This window comes from Gossypium hirsutum, chromosome A10 (assembly GCF_007990345.1).
Source record: "Gossypium hirsutum isolate 1008001.06 chromosome A10, Gossypium_hirsutum_v2.1, whole genome shotgun sequence".
NCBI lineage: Eukaryota > Viridiplantae > Streptophyta > Magnoliopsida > Malvales > Malvaceae > Gossypium > Gossypium hirsutum.
In genome coordinates, this window is record NC_053433.1 from 87,123,497 (window position 1) to 87,128,416 (window position 4,920).

General features: G+C 37.3%; 1 non-coding gene across 1 annotated transcript; it reads right to left on the reverse strand.

Annotated features, from left to right (window-relative positions):
• Nucleotides 1-407: 407 nt before the first annotated feature.
• Nucleotides 408-514, reverse strand: LOC121209160 (small nucleolar RNA R71). Its single transcript, XR_005904277.1, has one exon. It is a non-coding gene; the product is annotated as a small nucleolar RNA R71 (small nucleolar RNA).
• Nucleotides 515-4,920: the final 4,406 nt, after the last annotated feature.

Consider the following 4,920-nt stretch of genomic DNA (forward strand, 5'->3'; position numbering starts at 1 on the left):
CAGCTACCTCTTGCAATTGCGATTAATCAAAATCCTGCTCCACGTATTATGTATGATTATGCTAAACCTTCTTTAACAGGAACTGAATCAAGCATAGTTAGACCTGCTATAGATGCAAATACTTTTGAATTAAAACCTAACACTATTCAAATGATACAATAAATTTTTCAGTTTGATGATTTGCAGGATTAAGATCCTAACGCTTATTTAGCCAACTACTTGGAACTATGCGATGCATTTAAAATTAATGGTGTTTCTGATGTTGCCATTCGTCTTCAGCTATTCCCTTTTTCATTGAGGAACAAAGCTAAATAGTGGTTGAACTCGTTACCACGAGGTCAATTACTACTTGGGAACAAATGATCGAAAAATTTTTACTAAATTTTTTTCCGCCAGCTAAAACGGCTAAATTACGTAATGATATATGTTTTTTTGTGTAGATGGATTTAGAAACACTCTATGATGCATGAGAGAGATATAAGGATCTTTTGAGAAGGTGCCCTCACCATGGTTTACCGCTTTGGCTCCAAGTTCAAACATTCCATAATGGTCTGAATCCTTCAACTCGACAAATGGTTGACACAGCTGCTTGCTGAACCATCAATAATAAAACACCTGAAGAAGCTTATGATTTTCTAGAAGAGATGTCACTGAATAAATATCAGTGGCAAGTCATGAGGACAAAGCTAACAAAAACAGCTGGCATTTATAACGTCGATTCGGTCACCATGCTCTCTAATCAGGTAGAACTCTTGAATAAGAAAATTGATGGTTTTCTTAGTTCTTCGCAGGTTCATCCAGTAACGCAGTGCGAAGCAAGTGGAGGTGGAACAAGCCATTCTGAATTCCAACCTTATGCCTACAACATGGATAACGAGCAATTAAATTACATGGGTAATAATCCTCGACCTCAAAACAATCCATATAGTAACACTTACAATGCAGGTTGGAGGAACCACCCCAATTTTTTGTGGGGTGGTCAAGGAAATCAAAGGCCACAACCACCTCTAGGTTACCAACAACCCTACCAACAGGAAAAGAAGCAGAACCTTGAAGAGATACTCTCAAAGTTTATATCAGTGTTAGAAACTCATTTCCAGAGCACCGAGACAACACTTAAGAATCAACAAGTATCGATCCAAAGGCTCAAAACTCAGATAAGCCAACTGTCCAAATTAATTTCAGAAAGACCACTAGGAAGTTTACCTAGTAATACCCAATCAAAAGAGCATGTGAAAGCAGTTACGCTAAGGAGTGGGAAAGTGTTAGCGGAAACTTAAAAGAAGCTAACACAAGAGGCCGTGGTAAGCGAAAGAGGGGAAGAAAAAATCGAAAATAGTGACAAACTAGTGCCGAAAGAATATAAACCTCCAGTTTCGTACCCAGCAAAATTGAAAAAAGATCGCATTGATGCGCAATTCGGTAAGTTTCTTGAACTTTTTAAGCAATTACATATCAACTTACCTTTTGTTGAAGGCATCTCGCAGATGCCTACATGCGCAAAATTTTTGAAAGGGCTTCTAACAAATAAAAGGAAATTCGAGGACTTGTCTACAGTAGAACTCAACGAGGAGTGCTCAGCCATACTCCAAAACAAGTTTCCAACCAAACTGAAAGATCCAAGGAGTTGTACTATCCCTTGCTTAAATGGTAGTCTGAATGTTGAGAAAGCACTAGCTGATTCAGGCGCTAGCATTAATTTGATGCCATATAAAATGTTCAAACAACTTGGCCTTGGGGAACCTAAACCTACTAGGATGAGTATTCAATTAGCCAATAGATCTGTTAAATATCCTGGGGGCATTATAGAAGACGTACTCGTGAAAGGAGATAAATTCATATTTCCTATTGACTTTGTTGTGCTTGACATGGATGAAGATATGGAAGTGCCCTTAATTTTAGGGCACCCATTTTTAGCCACTGCTAGGGCTGTAATCGATGTGGGTGATGGTAAATTGGTACTTAGAGTAGGTGACGAGGAGATTATCTTTAAAATTTATGATGCTATTAGGTTTTCTATGGAACAGGATGATTCATGTTATTTTATTGACTTTATTGATCATACTACTCAAGACTCTTTTCAAGAAATTATACAGAAAGACACGATGGAACTGTATCTAGCTCAAGAAGAGGAGACAGATGATGAACCTAATGAGTATTCTTCAAGACAAGTAGAATATGAGGGCATTAAGCTAAACGATGAACTTAAGCAAAAACCCTCTATTGAAGAGCCTCCCAAACTGGAACTTAAACAATTACCAAACCACTTGGAGTACGCATTCCTTGGAAATAACTCTACATTACCAGTTATTATTGCTTCCAACTTGTAACCCAAGGAGAAAGAGAAATTGATCCAAGTATTAAAGGAACATAAAAAGGCCATAGCTTGGAAAATTTCTGACATTAAAGGAATCAACCCCCCTTTTTGCACCCACAAAATTTTGATGGAAGATGAATATAAACCGTGTGTGCAAGCTCAAAGACAACTGAACCCCAACATGAAGGAAGTTGTAAAAGCCGAAGTAATTAAACTTCTAGATGCTGGAATTATTTATCCTATTTCTGACAGTTCTTGGGTAAGTCTAGTGCAGGTTGTCCCCAAGAAAGGAGGCATGACGGTTGTGACCAACGAGAAGAATGAATTAATCCCAACAAGAATAGTCACAGGATGGAGAGTTTGCATAGACTATAGGAAACTAAATGATTCCACAAGAAAAGATCACTTCCCCTTGCCATTCATTCACCAAATGTTGGAAAGATTATCCGGACACATGTATTACTGCTTTCTAGATGGACTCTCTGGTTACTTCCAAATCCCAATAGCTCCTGAAGATTAAGAAAAGACGATATTCACATGCCCATATGGTACGTTCACTTATCGTAGAATGCCTTTTGGATTATGTAATACTCCTGTCACTTTTCAGCGCTATATGATGGCCATTTTCGACGAACTCGAGGAAGATATCATCGAAGTATTTATGGATGATTTTTTGGTATTCGCTAGCTCTTTCCATCTCTGCCTTAAAAATTTAAAACGAGTTTTAATAATATGTGAGGAAACAAACCTTGTGCTTAACTGGGAGAAATGTCACTTCATGGTTCAAAAAGGTATTGTATTAGGGCATAAAATTTCTAGTAAAGGAATTGAGGTGGACAAATCTAAAATAGAAACAATCGAAAAATTACCATCTCCTAGTTTGGTTAAGGCTATTAGAAGCTTTTTAGGACATGCTGGTTTTTATAGAAGATTTACTAAGGATTTTTCTAAAATAGCTAAGCCTTTGACTAAATTGCTAGAAAAAGATATACCTTTTAATTTCGATGAGGAGTGTTTAGAAGCATTTAATACTTTAAAGGATAAATTAATTAATGCTCCAATCATAATTGCACCTGATTAGAACATACCATTTGAACTAATGTGTGATGCGAATGATTTTGCAGTTGGTGCAGTATTGGGATAGCGAAGAGACATTTTCAACCTATCTATTATGCCAGTAAAACTTTAACAGCTGCACAAGAAAATTATACTACTACGGAAAAAGAGTTGCCAGCTGTGGTTTTTGCATTTGATAAATTTCGATCATATCTCATATTGTCTAAAGTTGTTGTTTACACTGACCATTCTGCCCTTCGCTACCTTTTAACTAAAACTGATACAAAACCTCGACTCATTCAATGGATTCTCATATTGCAAGAATTCGACTTGGAGATTCAGGATAGGAAAGGAGCTGAAAATCTCGTGGCTGATCATTTATCCAGGCTCGAGAAATCCAATACCAGAGAACTAGATGACGTTGAAATAAATGATTTGTTCCCTGAAGAACAATTTTTTGCTATATCTAACTTCGAGGTACCTTGGTTTGCAAACATCGCGAATTTTTTAACTGCTAACATTATCCCAAAAGGGTTAACACACCAGCAAAAGAAGCAATTCTTTAATGATGTGAAAAACTACTTTTGGGACAACCCCTTTCTGTTTCGCAGATGTGCAGATCAAGTCATTAGAAGATGCGTTACAAGATCAGAAACTTCAAAAATATTAGAACATTGCCACTCAGGGCCAACCGGAGGACACTATAGTGGAACTAAGACTACACACAAAATACTTGAATCAGGTTTTTATTGACATTCGTTATTCAAAGACGCTAACAGGTATGTTACTTCATGTGAAAAATGCCAACGGACAGGTAACATATCTAAACATGATGAAATGCCTCAAAACTATATGCTTTCATGTGAAATATTTGACGTTTGGGGTATCAATTTCATGGGCCCATTCCCCAGTTCATTTGGGAATAAATACATCTTAGTAGTAGTTGATTACATGTCCAAATGGGTGGAAGCCCAAGCTCTACCTACTAATGATGCTAGAGTGGTAGTACGTTTCCTTAAAACACTCTTCTCAAGATTCGAAACACCTAGAGAAATTATCAGGGACAGGGGCACTCATTTTTGTAATACCCAATTTGAAAAAACTCTTAAGAAATACGGAGTTCATCATAGAACAGCCACCCCATACCATCCTCAAACTAATGGACAAGTTTAAGTAGCAAATCGAGAAATCAAATGGATCCTTGAAAAAATAGTAGAATCAAACAAAAAAGATTGGGCAACGAAGTAGACGATGCCTTATGGGCTTACAGAACTGCTTTTAAGACCCCCATAGGGACATCACCTTACAGACTTGTTTATGGAAAAAGTTGTCATCTACCATTTGAACTAGAGCATAAAGCTTTTTGGGCTATCAAATTTCTAAACCTTGATCCGGAACTTGTAGGAAAAAACAAGTTGATGCAGCTGAACGAGCTTGATGAGTGGCAAGCCAATGCATACAAAAATTCACGCCTATACAAGGAAGCAAGAAAGTGGCGCCATGACACTCACTTAAAGAAACGAAAACAATTTGAAGTTGGAGATCTT